We start from the raw sequence: 18,154 nt of genomic DNA, 5'->3' as shown, positions 1-18,154 counted from the left end.
ACTTCCTTTGGGTTCCTTAGACACACTTCGCACTTCTTCGACTTTCTTAGATATATTGAGCTTGCTTGAGATTATATGCACCAAATGAATTTGACTTGCCTCTATTTATAGGCTTCAAGGGAGGTTTAATTGGTGTCCTTAGGTTGACTTGATCTCTTCTAGGCCGACTTGATGTGGAGCATACATAAATTATATTTGACTCAATACTTAACCTTTTTACATGATTCCAAAGCCCAATAAGGGTCTCTTTAAAAGTATAATGACTCTATTGACTCAGAATAATCGTAGAAGCCCTCAATGGGGACTTTGACCTAAAACATGGTGACCCAAGAATGAAACCCATGCTTTAATAAGTCACTATAATAATAATAAAACTTATTTTCTTTATTATTTTGATATGTACATTACAATATGACTCAAATACATTTAATGAAGATCGAACCTAGTTACGTTTTCCAATGCTCCCTCTTAACTAGGAAGGTATTGATCGTATACAAGTACAAGGAAGATATAAACTATATGAACCATGGAGAACTTTAGGCACCACAATGCCATGGACTAGATTCTCGACCAGGGAAATCCATCCATTGGTCTCTCAACAATTTAGGCACCACAATGCCACAGAATAGATTATTGACCAAGGTAGTCTATCCGAGTGGGACTAAGATGGCCTCAAACTTTCAGCCTCTCCAGGTACCATCAGGCTTACTTGCTAACCACCAACCCAAATATCTAGGTGTGTATCCAAAAACATAGCTCTATAATCAACACCACCTTTTCCAACTTCGGGAACTATACATTAACACAAAGTTCCAGCCAGATGTCCTTCCAGGCAATGCTTCACTCACAAAGCATCAACACTCCTAGATCCAACAGATCAAGGATAATCAATCTCTCCCAATCAAACTGATTAGTAACAAGCATTCTATCAACACTTTCGATATTCACATGTACAAACAAAACCCCAATCAATAATATAATTTCATATGTACATAATCAAATACAAATCTTCGGGGTCTTCCAGACAACTTGATGTTGATTTTCAACTTTTCATAGTAGGACTATCAACCCAATATTTGATAGAATATTCCTGAATCATACGCTTTCCTTTCATACTTTCCATGCAATAACATAACCTCCAAAATTAATTCTTCAATCAAAACCAAGCTATGCCCTCCCTCTTAACCAAGGAGCATCTCTTTATCATACTCCCTCTTAATATTAGGGATATCAACTTCTTCTTTTCATCATCAGAGAATATTTCGTGGATTCTAACCATTTTCATCAGAGTTATGATCGTCCCCATCATGTTGATCACATCAATGAACATCTTCACCATATTGAAGATTGTGTACCTCCACAAATTAGATAATAAGTACAACCAAATATCTAGAAGCATGAAGTTAGCCATATCAAAATTACGGAAGCATTTCAACCTTACATATATCAGATACCCAAAGTTAAAGAAGAGGCACATTCTCTTCAAAATATTTCTAGGGACTTTGTCATAAACCCTAGACTACTTCATAGCAAATTTCATTCCATCTAAGGTTTCAATGTTTCTTTCAAAGATGTGACATACCCTTCTACAACATAAAGAAAACCCTAGAAATAATTCGAAAAAATATAGATCCGCAAGGCATGTAACAACTTTCAAAATTCATATGTTATACTTTCCACTAGGTGTTCATACAAATCCTAGAATTCATACAAAAGAATTAATCAAAACCAATCACAACTTAGTCATTAACATAACTAGCTTCCAATAGGGTTAGTGCAAATCCTATATTTTCAATCAAACATCAATCCCAACTAAATATCAGATTTCAACAATCTTACACAAATCTAAAATTATCATATTGTCATCATTCATCATATATTTTCACTTCTACTAAGGTTTAACTCCAAAACCCTAGAATTTTACAAATACTATCATCCTAGAAAGACAAACTTTGATTAGAGCTTATTTCCAAACCCTAGGATTCATGACCACCAACAAATAGACCATCTCATACATCTAGGAATTCAACATCATGAATAGGCATTTCATATCATGTGTTAGTCAAACCAAACTTCACAAATATCAATAAGAGTTAGACATACAACAAACTTGATCAGACTAGGGTTTGATTAAAAAAACACACACATACCAAGGAAATCATTTATAATACATTATAAGGGTCTTTCTTACACATTCCACCAAACCTTAATGAGTTAGGTTTTCAATATAGGAACATAGAAAACCTAATATTACCAATATTCTAAAGGTTCAAGATTTTGGGATTTATCATTCAACACTAACAAGTTAGGTTTTCTTGATCATAACAAAATCCTAAACATGACATCATCAACAAAAAATTCAAATAGCATTTCTCAAGAACCCTAAGCAGTTTTAGGGTTTCAGACATTAACATTAGAATATCCTTAGGTTAGGGTTTTCTAGAGAACCTATCTAAGGCTCTATACAATCAGTTAAGAATAGGAGTGGGGTAGATTTATCAAGTGACGAATCTCCCAAAATAAGAATCAATATGATTCACTATAGCTAGTCACAACAATGTTAGTAATAGATTTTCAAATGAATAAACATTTATTATAAATAAATCAATGTTTTAAAGCATACCTTTGTTCCTTTACAAACCTTGTCTTGAGAGGTCCTCTTTCATACTCCTTCAAAATATAGTAGATGTTTTCCTAATCAAGACAGTAGAGGGAGAATGGTGATTAGTATTAATATAATCAAACCTAAATGAGTACATGAAACCAAAAAATAAAATGAAATGGGATACTTATATTTGGGAGTTTTTGGGGGCTCCCTCCAAATCTTGAGGGATACTTATAAACTTACAAAAACAAAAGAATAACTAAGACTAAAAGCAAAGGACTTAGTAGTGTAAGTCCATTATGTCAGATTATTCAAGTTTAACTTTCTTTGGATATTTTTGTTTAGTAACATTGGCTTGATCTCTTTCTCTCTTCTTGTTTCTTGGATTGTCAGGATAGTCAATCCTGTAGTGACCCTTATTATGACATTGATAACATTCTACCTTAGACATGTCAACTTTCTTCCTTGGTCATTTCTATTTATTTCCTTTATTTTGAGTAATGTAGGCATTTGAAACATATTCAGAATTGGCAACTAATGAGATCCTCAATTATTCATGACTATAGGCAATCCATAATTATTCAAAAGTGGGAGCTTCCTTCCAATGATCAAGACTTGCATCAAATGAAGCCCTAGTAGGCGACAATCCTAATAGAACAATGACCACGAGTTCTTTGTATGGAACAATTTAATCAATGGCCAAAAGATTATTCTTGATTGTTGTTATCTTCACAAAGAAGGAGTCCAATTTTTCTTCTTTAGTCATATTTTTGGTCCTTATCTCATTCTTCAAATTTTCTACTCGACTAATGTTATTAAATGTGAATAACTTTGACAAGGCTTCATACATTTCCTGAGCACGATTGATGTTTTCTATGAATGGGACAAGCTTTTCCTTTATTCCTTATACCATTAGGGTCATGGCCACCAATTCTAATTCTCTGAATTCTACTTTGTCAGCATCACTATAGTCATATGTAGGCTTCTTTACTTTTCCTTTGACTAAGTATAGTACCTTGTTCGTTTAAAGGATGAGGTAAATCCTCTTCTTCCAAGACCTGTAGTTTAAGGATCCTTCAAGATTTTTTTCTCCCTTGATTGTGTTAGACATATTTCTTGAATATAGTAGACTCCTTTCCTGAAATAATGCTTTTGAATGGTTCCTTGATCAAGTTCTTGAGATTTCCTTTTTCTTCTTTCTTCACCAAATCTATAATGCCTAGATAATTACTTATGATTTTCTTGACTTATTATTAGGTTTTCTTTATATTTTATTTCTTTTATGTCATCAAGCAATTACCAAAGAAAAATATAACATAAAGAAATGGTCACTCGATATGCGCACTATGCAAAGGCAAAACCCCCCTCAAGGGGAAAACCCAGTCAAAAGTCTCTTCCTTTCAATAGTATTCTTTGAGACTCTTCATGATAAACAAATACCAAACCTTTCCTCCACACCAAGTCAGCCTCCGTAATCTTCAACCTCTCTTCCAACAACTTTGACTATGTAGCAGATTCTGGCATCAGGCAGCTTTCGACATCAATGATACTTGGAGACTTCCATCTCCTAGACTAGGGAATGAAACAGAGAGAGAGAAGCACCAAAATTTCATTTTTATTTTTCTCCTTAGACTCCACCCAACTTGGACTTCCTTTGGCTTCCTTAGACCCACTTCGCACTTCTCCGACTTCGGTAGAGATATCAAACTTGCTTGAGATTAGATGCACCAAATGAATTCAACTTGCTTCTATTTATAGGCTTCAAAGGAGGTAAAATTTATGTCCTTAGGCTGACTTGATCTCTTCTAAGCTGACTTGATGTGGAGGATACATAAATTATATTTCACTCAATACTTAGTATTTTTACATGATTCAAAATCCCAAGAAGGGTCTCATTAAAAGTACAATGACTCTATTTACTCATAATAAATCCTAGAGTTCCTTAATGGGGACTTTAACCTTAAACATGGTGACCCAAGAATGAAACACATGCTTTAATAAGTCACAATAATAATAAAAATAATAATAAATTATTTTCTTTATTCTTTTGAAAAGTACATTACAATATGACTCAAATATATTTAATGAGGACCGAACCTAGATACATTTTCCAACAAGACAATTAATACATTCAACATGAAAATCTTACTTGTAACATAGATCGATGGAGATTTTCTTGATCCACAGCTGTGCACCCAACCCAGAAGAGAATGATTGAATAAATTACCTGCAAATTCGTTTCATTCATGATTGCCATGTGTCAACAAGTGAATGAGTTAGTTATGGGAATTTATGTGGGATCATATTTTCTATGAGTGCACCCACATGTAAGAAGAAGCTCATGTGTGCATTCAAGAAGGGCGCATGTCTTCGACATGAAGGAATGCGCTTAAGGAGGGTGCACTTGCTCAACATGAAGGAGTGCGCTCAAGGAGGGAACACTTCTTCGATCCGAAGGAGTGAGATCAACACAACAACATGTATTCATCAAATAGAAGGTCTCTTTTTCCTTAGAATATTCTTTTATATCCTTTGTGTTCTTGTCATGTGCTTTTCGAGTGTGTGCATTGCAGGGAAAATTTTAAGGATGGAAAATTATCTTGAAGTTTAAAAACATTGACGAATCTCAATATCCCCTAATATGCAAACTATAAAATGTTTATTGATATATTTGTAAAATTATTTAAATTTATAATGATTTTATATATAGTCTCTATATAATGTTGGTAATTTATAAGGCTAAATAATTTTACATTTTAAAATTTGGGCGAATCATTTTTAGAAAAAATGGAAGTTGGTGAATCGTTTTTTTGGAAAAATCATGGGAAATTAGATAACTTGCGAATATTAATGCCTAAAATTTTCTTTGGTGTGTGGTGGAAAGGTTAGTTTCTAAGTCAAGAAAATTCATAAGTCCACCTAACCATGGGCTAGATAACACAAATACTTCTAAGGGTTAGGTCATGACACTTAAGAAACATTGAATTAGGAGGATGTGACACTGGGAGAAAACATAAGAATAACAAAACAAATAATGCAACTACACTAAGGGGCTTAAAACGATGGTTCATGTAGGCTCCAAAATTGACTTAGGCAAAAATTTTGGAGGGTCATTATCGCAGCGAAAACACTTAGCGACACACTGGGAGAACCCCAAATTCTTTAAACTAGTTTAATTTTGGCACGGAGTCTCAATTCTTTAGGAAGCATTGATTCAATTAGTGAGTTACCTTAGCTCCCCACTCTTACCCGGTTAAATATATAGTCTTTCCAATTCCACTGCTCGGTGTAACACAACATAAAGAAAGCCATATCATTATTTTGTTGATGTAAGTAAGGGTAATATAGTATGGTGAGTTAAAACAAGCAGACTATGAGTTTATCATTTTTTGTGGTTCTCCACTGCCAACAGTGCTAGAAAATACCTCGACGGAGTCACTTCAAGAACATAAATTTTGCCTCATTTCCAACAAGCCTGGATAGTATCCCAGCATAGTCACTTGCCTCACCTCTTTGCGCATGAAGCCTTTCTCATTTACCTTTCATTTTTCTTTCTTTTGTTTTTCAAAGGACTATGCATGGGTACTTGTTATTCTTCACGGGTAGAAGAGGGACCCCGACTTATTGAGAGAAGAAAAGGTTGCTCCTTCAGAGACAAGTTTAAGACCTCTAATGCTTTGTTCACTAAATTTTTTCCCCTTATATTACTCTACTCAGATATATAAGAAAGAACACACTATTCATAACAAGACCGAGCGTAGGAATGAGAATCCTAAATAGATACAGGCATCATGGTTTTATTTTGGCTTCTTAGTGGAAGGATCATATTTTCCATCCGAAGATCATTAACTTAAAATATGTAAAACAAATCAAGGAAGAGGGTAATGGATAAGCCAAGGGTTGTGTGATACCACAAATTTCCTTTCAAAAAGGGTTAGCCAAATCGTCTTGAAGCTTAATATTGGTTTTATTAAAGAAGAAATAAAACCAAAGAGCAAAAGGGAAGATAAAAGCACATAACAGGAAAGAAATGCATCTAACTAAATACAAGCTATCCTATCCTAAACTAGACAGTACAAGGTCAAGCCATGTGAAATGGAACTTCCAATGCAGCCATAGAAGTTGCTCTTGACCTTTGAGTGGAAGAATGTGATCATGTAAGACCAAAATAAAATACAGTGCAATGACAAGGATAAAACACATAAACACACACACTGGAATATAAAAAAAGAAGTGCAAACACCATGGTGTAACACACTCCACTGCTCTACCAAATGAAATAATCCACAATAGAAAAAAATATCAGCTCTATGGCCATACAAGAATCACTGAAGCACATGTAAGTATAGGCCATGGGACCTACGTCGTGATTGATAAGATTTCTCGAGGGAATCTGCAATAGGATCATGGAGACAACCTTTAGGGAAACTTTGATAGGAAAAACTAACCAAAGACAAATCCACATCATAAGTTACATCAATAGGTTAACCACAATCCATGTTATCATGCCAGTGATATTCTTTGATAGATGATGCAGAAGATATGTTAGATTGAAAAGTTTGACATTCATAAAGATCACTCTTTGTGCCCACATTGTAGATTAAATATTTTCTTGTGGTGAGATGTAGCGGTGAAAATTCAACAGTGAAATTATACTTTCTTCCTTGAGGGTTAAAAAATTTAATGTGAAGAAAATGAGAATACCTCAAAATAAAGTTTACATCCCACGAGATGATGATAACAACAAGATATTGCGAAAGAATATTGAATTGACTGAAATCAAAAATACCATCAAGGAGACAAGAACTTGACATAACCATTAGCATATGATGAAGTGTCTGACTCACCTGAATTAAATTTGAATTCTAAGGAAACACAGTTAATTTCTTATCTAAATAAGATTCATCATTCAAATCATGATATTTAAAAGAAAATTTAGGTTGATCAAATAGATTTTCAAGATTTCCACAAAAATCCTCAATGATAAGCATGTCATCTTCTTGATTGAAAGGAGATATACCTAAAAGAAAATATTCGGTGATTGCATTAAAATCATTTGAAATTCCTGAAAATCTAAATCTTCTTGTAGTAACAAAGATTCATCCATGTTAATTGAAAAATCATCACCATACAATTCAGAACAAAGGAAATCATCAGCGTCATGGTTATCCAAGGGTTAAATTTGATTAACAAGTTGAGGATCGACTAGTGAGATATCAAGATGCAAAGATGGTTGATTGATAGGATCAAAATAATCATCAATAAGGGAGAGATGTGAAAGAAAAATCAATTCTTTATTAGCAAATTTATCTTCCAATTTAGTGATTAGTTTAGGTTCAAAACAAAGGACATCAAAAGGAGGGGGAATGGGGCAAAAGGCATATCCAGTCCTTCCTCAGGATGATGAAATTCCTTTTGATTAGGAGAACATAATTGTAGAAATTTACAGGGTAAGTTCCTCAGATAGAACACCAATGGACACCACTCAAAAATAGATCACAGATCAATACACTAGTATTCTTGACGTGGTTAAATCCCTCAAAGAGGGAAACAATCCATGACCTCAGCCAATGCCGACACTTCATGAAATTTATTAATGTAGAAGAAAGAAAATTTACATAAGCTTCTCTCATGAACGACCACCTAACAAAAGACCCTCCATTCTCTTTAAATAGGGATCATGGACCAATCAGGTGTTAAGCCACAGATCATGTGTCGGTAATACTGAGGAGAGAATGAATCGTCGGATCACTTCATGTCTAGAACATATCATGACTGTCGGATTGTATGTTACAAAAAGTACATACTAAAGAAACACACTTTACCTAACTATACACCAGACCAAGTTATACTTAATTATTTCCCATGTGTTGGAATATCCTAACATCCCCCCTTAAAAACAACTTGGGATAGGATTGAAGGATGTACAAAGATGACACAATAGGAGAAGGAAGGAGGCATTAGAGCCTATCCCCCCTTAGTGACAACTTCCTAAACTCCAACCATAAATCAAATTTTAGTAAACTTCACCTCCATGAGAGCCTTTGTAAAGGTGTCTGCAACTTGATCATCAGTTGAACAATATTGCAATTCAAGAATATGGTCATGAATGAGCTTTGTGATGAAGTACATGTGTATTTCAATGTGTTTTCTATGCTGATGTTGGATTGGATCTTTGCATAGTTGAATGGAACTTTGATTATCACACCAAAGTGTAGCTAGATGTTGCTGTTGAAAACCAAACTCTGACAATATTCGACAAAGCCACAGGTCTTCCTTAATAGATTCAACGACGCCATGATACTCTGCTTCTATTGAAGAAAGAGAAATGGAACTTTGTTTCTTGCAAGCCCATGTAATAGTTCCAAAACCAAGAGTGAATACATAACCTTCAGTAGACTTTCTATCATTAGGGTCACCAGCCCAATCAGAATCAGTGAAACCAACCAATAGAGCATATGCTTCTGCACTATAATGAATCCCAAACTAAACTGTACCTCGAACATAACGAAGTATTCTTTTAGTTGCTTTCCAATTACTTTCATGTGGGTTTTGCATAAATCGAGCAACAAGGCCAAAAACAAAGGAAAGGTCAAGATGGGTGTGGGTGAGATACAAAATTTTTCCAACAAGATAGCAGTATAAGGTTGCATCAACTTTAGTGGAAGTACAAGTGACTAAAAGTTTGGCTCCAGACTGAAAGGGAGAAGGGGCTGACTTACAGTCTTCCATGTGAAAGTGGTGTAGAATATCACATACATACTTGGATTGGGAACGGGAAATACCTTCTTTGGATTGCAAGGCTTGAAGACTAAGAAAATAATGCAAGTGTCCTAAGTCTGTCATTTTGAACTTCTTTTTAAGGTTGGACTTCATGTGGTTTATAAGGTTGGGATCACTACCATTAAGGATAATATCATCAACATAAAGACCGGGAATGATAAGAGACTTACCCACCTTCTTGGTGTAGACAATATTGTCAGAATGACACCTAGAAAATCCAGTATCTAAAAGAAAGCTATCCATTTTGGCATACCAAGCTCGAGGGTATTGCTTGAGACCATAAATGGATTTCTTAAGCCGACATACAATGCTAGATTCTATTTGGATGAAGCCAAGAGGTTGTTCCATATAGATTTCTTCATGCAAGTCCCCATGCAAGAAGGCAGATTTGACATCCATCTGATGGACTTCCCATTTGAAAGAGGCAACAGGGGAAAGAACAAGGTAGATAGAGTTCATTTTGGCAACAGGGGAGAAGGTTTCAGTATAGTCAATGCCATCAACTTGTAAAAAACCCTTAGAAACAAGACAAGCTTTATGTTTATCAAATTTTCCATCTGGTCCGAACTTGGTTCTATAAACCCATTTGCATCTAACAAGTTTTTGTCCCTTTGGAAGAGGAACAAGGTCCCATGTATCATTTGCCAATAATGAATGATATTCTTCATTCATAGATAATTTCCAATCTGGATGGCCTAAAGCTTCTGTAAAGGTGTCAGGATCATAATTCACTAAAACTTGAGCCAATAAAGAAGAAGCTCTATCGAACTGAGAACGTGTATGACATTGATTTGTAGGATCACTTGCAAGAGCACCTACTACATCCTGAGTAACACGGACCCATTTTGGAAGTTGAGGAGTTGAAGGAGGATCCCGAGAAGGTGGGGGAGGATTGTCATCCTTGTTGTCATCATCTAAGGAAGGAATGTTTTTAGAAGTATAAGGGATAGAGAGAGGTGTCACATCTGTTGAACTAGGCTTGCAGGCCGATATATATTCAACAAACTTTACATCTCTTATAATGATAACATTTTTTGTTATAGCTCCAAATCCCACTTTTATGGTTTGTGATGCTGCACTCATGGCCTAGGGCAACCCCTCCTTCCAGACCTGGTCCAAAAATTTAAAAAACAGTGTTTTATTCCCTATACGCGACATTGCCCTGAGTTAAACGCGTGTACACGCGGGTCTGTCATACCCAACCCGCGTGTATCTATTAAAACACTTAAAAAATATATAATTTCCTCTTTTTCGGGCGGTGATCACGGGTTTACCTGCTGGATCACCTGTTAGTGCCCGTGGCCCAACTGTTCCCAACCAACTCCTAACTAAAAAACTACTTTGGAGAGGGTATAAAAAGACATCAATGGGAAGGCCAAGGGGAGAGAGAAAAAGGAGAGCAAGATTATTATGCTGAGATTTTTCCCTTAGACCAGGTCTGAAGTCCTTGGTGCTTTCTGCACTTCCCCCATCTTGCATAGGAAACCCTTGTTTCCATGTGTATTGGTGATCATTCATCCTTGATACCATCATTGGAGTAGGACTCGGAAGGAGCTCTTGTCGGAGGCTTGAGGCTGGAACGAATCCGGGAGGAAGCTTGCTTGGAGCCTGCTGAGGGTGTTCAGGTGATATCTTTCCGATATATGTACTTTATTTGCCTCTATTTATAAAGAAACACGTCTTGGTTCCCGAGTAATCTTTCTTTATGCTTATGAAATTCTTGTGTTGAATTCTTGTGAAAGTGGTTACTTAAAGATCTTTTATAACTAACTTTATAGCATGAAGATGATTTATACATAAGTATTTGTACAGGTACTGTTGTGTTCTTTGATTTGTTTGTCTTGCAGGTCAAAGAAGGAAGAAGGGAACTCCAAGGAGGGTTTGCACCCTAACGGTCTTCTCGAACGTAGGACCATAGGTATGTGCCCTAAACCTTAGAATTTGCTTAAAAGTAAAAATGATGGCTGTGCGTGTGTTTCTTTAAATAAGCAATTTTCAGTCTGGTAGAGTCTTAGCCCAAAGGACCCTAGGGGTACTTTCCCTTCAATCAGAATTGGCGACTCCACTGGGGACAACACTCTTGTTGTTCCTAGTTTGGGTAGTCCTCAAGCCAATCAAGGCTCAGCCCCTCTGTTTGTTGGCTCTGACTGTCTGATATTTTCCTGAAATCCAAGCTTTTCCAGTTTTTCAGTCTGTGTTTTTTATTTTTCTTGAAAGACTTCAGATACGCTCTTTTTCTGGATTACAGAAGCGTATATACGCTAGTTGCACTAAGTGAACCCGCGTATACGCAGGTTTCCTTAGTTTCAGTCGCGTATACACGCATTCTGCAAATAATTGCAGGCGCGTATATCACATTATTTTCAAGATTTATAATTTTTCTTTTTGCTGAATGTTTTTCTGGTGGTTTGGGTCAGTGTCAAGCAGTTATTTCTCCAGTAACAGTTCCCTGTTTGACAGGGGGCATCTTGTTCTGAACTCTCTCTAGTTATAAGGAGTGCTAGTCTTGTTTTTCGTTGATTGCAAGCGTCATTGATTTTTGACACACAAGATTTCTGTCTAAGAATCTTGATTGCTCTGTTTCGGCAGAGTGGGAAGATTGTTTTCAATCTTTGTGTCCATCTTGTTTTCGTGACATTTGTGTTTGCTTAATGGAATCATTTTTGTGACCATTTGCTCCTTCTTTTCGGGAAATTTGTTTGTTACCATTTTTCTTGAAACTTGTCTTTTGATATTTTGGACTTTCATTGCTGCTTTTGATTGTCAAAAGCGATTTCGAACACAATTTATTTTTGTTGAGTTTTCCTCATTTGAAAGGTGTTAATTCACAAAAGTGTTTGGTTGCTTGTTTATCAATCATTGGTGTCAGTTTTTGAGAGCTCCCCCCTTGAAAAAGACTTTTTGGTTTGGTTGAAAGAAAATCTTTTGAAAGTTTTTGAGTTTCGCTTTCTTAAACTTGCTTCTCATTTGATTTCCTTTTTTGCGAAGTGAAAGTGCTTTGTTTTTTATCTTAAACTTGTTTTTATTGTTTGGACGAAATGATTGGTAACAAATCATCTTCTATCTAAGCATTTCAGTGGCAAGACAAAATTTGGTAAAACAACAACTTTCCTTCTTTGTTTTTAGAGTAGTCTTTGAATCGTGCATCCACATTTAGTTCTTGCATTAGAGTAAGATTTGCATCTCTTTTTTAGGCATATTTAGTTTTGTTAGTTTTTGTGAGTGTGGGGTCTGAAAAGAAAAAGAAAATTTGCTTATATTACAAGTGTCTCTGAACCTCATAGAAGTTGCTATTCATCGAAAACAAAAGTGCATGTGCATGTAGCTAGGTTTTATTAATTTCTTTTGCGTCCATAAAAACACCACAAGTTTCATTTCCATAACCCTGTGACTTAAAGAACAGCCTAATAAAATCAAGCGCTTAATTAAAATCCACTAGAACTTTTTGTTTTAGTTATTACACCAACAAGTTTAGGATTTTAGGGCCTTGGATTAGGTGAGTGGAGAGTTAACTCTCCAAGGCCACATAAAACGTCAAACATAAGAGTCTGATTAAAGAGAGTAAATCCAATAGCGTTAGGAAGACCAGGAAAGCTCCGGATCTGGGAGTTAAGCACGAGGGTCTGTGAAGACAGGGAAGAGAGATACCCCCTCTCCTACTTGTCCGAACTTACCTCAAGACTGTTCCGCCTGGCTTCTGCGATGAGTTGGTACCCATAGTTGCCTCTCATAGGGATCTGCATAGGTGGCTGCGGAGGGGAATCCCGTGGCACCTGAGGTCGACGTTGTATCACTCTCGACGGTACTTCCGGAGGGCACCCTTGCGAAGCTTGGGGGCTTGCACCGGCACAGGCTGTTGTTAGGAGGTCAGCGTAACTTCCTCTGATACCTTCGCTGATAGGACTGGGCCCTCATCATCCCAGACTATCTTCGGAAGGCCCTTTGATTCACTTTCTCGTATTTTGGTGTCCGGTCTCAATCACCCGGAGCGGAAATACTTGAAAGTTGTTTGACTGGCTGTATCTTTAGGAACTTTGTAGTGTGTGCTCTGTGCTCCTAGTCGGCTTAGCTTTTAATTTTTTGAGTCTTTAGCTAGATCATAACAAAAAATTCAAAGTGGCTGACCGGTCTCCAAGACGGTCTCGAAGACTTCGTGGTCTCTCGCCACCTAGTTTAGAGCCTTCTCCTAGAAGGCGCAGAGGAGATATTACCGGTAGGGTCCGTCCCACGCCGGTTGACGCATCGGGGATTGATCCTCCTCTCGGGGATATTAGCGGCCAAGCAAGGCCTGGCACTTCTGAACAAGAGAGGGACACTCCAATCCTTTCTCGAGTTCGCTTTCAAGCGGAGAACGACGTAGAGGTAGAAGAACTTTCAGAATCATTAGTGATTCCAAATTCTCCACTACCATCTAGTTATCCAGACGTATTGCAATACGTTGGGACTCCGTCGAATAGACCTGCAAGTCCAGGTTACGCTACGCGCTTACCTTTTATGATCACTACTGGAAGCATGGCTTCTACCAGTGCTGCGACTATGCAAACCCCAATATCGGTGCAGGGGGGAGGAACCATTTCCATCCCCTCCGCTTCCTTGTTCGGATCGTTTGCTAGCACATCTTTGGTGGGGTCCACCTCCATTCTGTCTACGAGTGGAAATGCCCAAACCAATGCTTTCAGTACTGGTTCCTTCCTTTTTGGCACCCAATCACAGGGTATTCCATCGGTTCCGCTCAGTGCCGCTACGTCCATGATGGGTGGATCAGCTTCATTCCAGGGTTTCCCTTTCGGAAGTGGTCATATCCCACATTCCAACCCAACGGTAGGATCCATGCCTTTTTCTTCAATAGGACAAAGCAACAATCCTTTCCAAGGTTGGAATAACCCTGGGGTTAGTAGCGCAGGAACTGCGAATCCATTCATCGGCCAACAAGGAGGTAGGCCGTATTCCACGGTTAGCATGTTTCAAAGTATTCCTCCCCTCACTTCGGCTTGGAACCCATATCAGGGGTTATCAACCCCTTACCATTCTTTAGGAGGGAACTTGGCAGGCTATGGAGGTTATACGGCAGGAGTTGGTCAAACTCCGAATTTTGCTGGACCACAAGGCTTGCCTGTTGGTTCAGCTGGTTCTATTGGTCACTTGGGGCAGCCTGGTGCCTCTCAAATCCCAGGACAATCTTTTCAGAACTTTGGGAGTTCTGCCCAGTCTGGGTGGAACCCCCTAGGTCCTCCTAGGCTTCCATTTCTGGCAACGTTAAACTTGCCAGATCTCACTAAGCTAACGAACGACCCTATCAGATACAATCTGGCTTGGCCTCCGGTCCCAACCAAACTCCCTTCGGACATCCCAAAATTCGAAGGGAAGAGTGGTGAAGATCCGGGCGATCATGTAACCACATTCCATTTGTGGTGCTCATCTAACTCCCTCATCGAAGATTCGGTTAGGTTGAGACTCTTTCAGCGCACCTTGACTGGTAATGCGGCTAAGTGGTATATAGAGTTGCCAGGGGGCAGCTTTACATCGTTCGCCGACTTAGCTAATATCTTCTTGAATCACTTCCAGTTGCCTGTCCGCTATGATGCCGGAACTGAACTTCTGGCTACCTTTCGCCAGGATAAGGCAACCCACATTTCTGATCACATACAGGAATGGAGACGGAGAAAAAGGCTCATTAAATCCGAAATCCCTCTGGAGTACCGTCTAGAGTGGTTTTTGAAGTCTTTGCAACCCGAGATCTCCAAGGATGTCTCCATGTCTGGGGTCTATTCTGAGGAGCAAGCCATTTTCAGGGCCCAGCAGTTAGAACTGATTTACTCTCAGTCTGGGATCCTCCAAAAGTACTTGCCAGATGCTCCTGGATCTAAGGTTGATTTAGCTAAGCCGAAGCCAGGTCCGCACGCGGATGGCATCGTGGGGTCAGTAGACTCGACTACAGTGAACTTGTTGAATCAATTGCAGCAGTTGTCATTACAAACTGCTCCTAACAACCAAGTCACAATGTCTAATCCTCAAGCTTCCCAAAATTCTTCCATTAACGCCGTCCAATCCGATAACCCCAAAGGAAATCAAAATTCCAATGGGAAAAAGAAAGGACGTGGTAAAAAGAAGAATTCGGATGGGAAGCCAGATGCAAATAAATCTGGCAGCAATGCTGGCGGTGGTAAAGGTGAGTCGAGAAAGAAAGTTAAGTTCCCTTGCAAGTTATGCAATGGGGACCATCTAACTCATCTTTGCCCTAGAATTGAAGACGCTCAGCGCTTGTTAGGACAGCAAGGGACTTCTAGTTCGCAAGCTGTGTTAACCAACCCGTTTCCCCAAGGGCAGCAACTTCTTGCTGGCGCGAATTTGAATCCCGGGGCCTCCTCAGGGGGCAACCAGGAAGGGGAAAAAGCATCAAATGTTTTTATGATGGGTTCAAACGTTAACGTGACCACTCGGTCACGCGATTATGGTGAAGCTGAAACATCTAAGGATAAAACGGCTCCCGGAAGTAATGACCTTCATATTGAGCGACCTCTTGTTGAGACTATACCTAGGATACCGAAAGGTTCCGCCAAACGCGCGACGATTAACCCTAACGCTAGGGCCGCCCAAAATTACTCCATTGTGGAGGATTTGGCTCAAAGCCCGTGTGCTATGTCCGCTTTGGAAGTTCTCCAATCGTGTCCGTCTCAAAGAAGTGCTTTACTCTCCGCCATTGGAGCAGTCGATACAGGTAACTCGTTAGTGCTCTCTTTCGACATGTCAAGTGTCAAAAAGAGATTCCCTCATCATATGGCTTTCCAGGTAAAGTCAACATACCGGAAAATCAATATTTTTCGCACCGTTATAGATGAGGGGGCTTCCACGTGTGTCATGTCCATGTCATGTTGGAAGGCTATCGGTTCACCTACGGCTGTTCCTTCACCAACTGTCTTAACTGCATTTGATGGCCATTCTCACAAGCCGCATGGGATTATCCCAGCCTTTCCTATATGTGTTGGAGGAAAGATCGTTAATATCGAAGTGGAAGTCATAGATGCTAACCTAGATTATAATCTCCTATTAGGAAGGAACTGGGTGTACGAGATGGAAGCCGTTGTGTCGACTCTGTTTCGTGTCATTTGCTTTCCTCATGAGGGGAAAATCGTTAAGGTTGATCAATTGGACTATGCTCCAATCGATCCTCAAGAAACCTCCGACTCTACGGTCCCTTTGGTGGATAACCCTCGCCCGCCGACTGAGAATTTAGGAGTAGGGATGTATTCCTCATTGATGGGTACGTTTGATCTTCCCTCTCCTTTTGCAAGAATCAATGCTATTTCATCATCCAAGGAGTCTTCTCGAGAAAAGTTCTTTCGAACTCATTATTTTTCCGACCCTTGGACCTTGCCTTCACCTACGACCACATTAGTTGAAGGACAAGTGAATGGAATGGCATTTCCTATATCTGCAGCTGAGCTTAGATATCAGTCTATCGTAGACTCTGCAGATAACCATGCTACTCCTTTTTCCGAAGAGGAATTAGATGGTCATGTGGCCCCCGCTTGGAGCTTCGATTCTAACTCTGCCTTGGACTGCTTAGATTCGGTTCTACCTTCTGAAGAAGCAATCCTCGAGGTGATGATGGGTATAGATCGACCTTGGGAAGACTTACACCATCGTTCATATTTTCTTCCTCCATTGCAGGAAGTGGAATCTAGATTCTCCGAGCTCGTTGGTAGTGATGTTTGTACGGTATCGAACCCTTTGGCTCCAACACACACACGTGCTGAAGGTAATATGTCGGTAATTTCAAAGACGATACCTATAAACATCTCTAAGAATCCTAACATCGTCGAGAATATCTTCATCGGAATTGAGTGTTCCCCTGAAGAGATTCAAATTTATACCGACCTATTCAAGGAATATCGCGATGTATTTGCTTGGTCTTATGAGGAAATGCCTGGCATTGATCCTTCTATCGTCCAACATGAGATCAAGACGTACGAAAACGCAAAACCGATTCGTCAAAGGCTTCGGCTGGTTAACCCTAGGAAAGCAGCAGCTATCAAAGCTGAGGTTGAGAAGCTGCTAAAGGCGGGTTTTATATACCCTGTTCCTCTTACGGATTGGGTTTCAAATCCAGTCCCTGTAGACAAAAAGCAAGGAACAATCCGTGTATGCATCGATTTTAGGGACTTAAACAAGGCTTGTCCAAAAGACAATTACCCCACGCCATTCATTGATCAGATTATCGACGAGTGTGCGGGTAATGAGATTTTCTCCTTTATGGATGGCTTCTCAGGTTATAATCAAATCTCTATTCGTCCTGAGGATCAGCATAAGACTGCCTTCATATGTCCCTGGGGTACCTTTGCATATCGAAAGATGCCTTTTGGTCTTAAAAATGCTGGAGCCACCTTTCAGCGGGCCATGTCCTACGCTTTCCACGACATCAAACATATCATCGAAGCATACTTAGATGATCTCGCTGCTCGTTCTCGAAAGAGGACTGATCATCCTAGTCATCTTCAATTAGTTTTTGAGCGATGTCGTTTCTATAAAATCCGGTTGAATCCCAATAAGTGCGTTTTCGCGGTTACATCCGGTCGGTTGTTAGGGTTTATTGTGTCCAATGAAGGGATCCGGGTTGATCCCTTCAAGGTAGAGGCAATAGTTCAGTTGCCTCCCCCGTCCTCAATCCGTCAACTTCAAAGTCTTCAAGGGAAGGCCAATTTCTTGAGACGGTTTATAGCAAACTACGCCGAGATCACTAAAGGGTTCATGCGTTTGTTACGGAAA

The sequence above is a fragment of the Pinus tabuliformis genome, chromosome 6, assembly GCF_031772625.1.
Source record: "Pinus tabuliformis cultivar Carrire ecotype Pingquan chromosome 6, CPIR1, whole genome shotgun sequence".
Taxonomy (NCBI): domain Eukaryota; kingdom Viridiplantae; phylum Streptophyta; class Pinopsida; order Pinales; family Pinaceae; genus Pinus; species Pinus tabuliformis.
The sequence above is the reverse complement of the archived record's forward strand: the minus strand, read 5'-3'. Positions refer to the sequence as shown.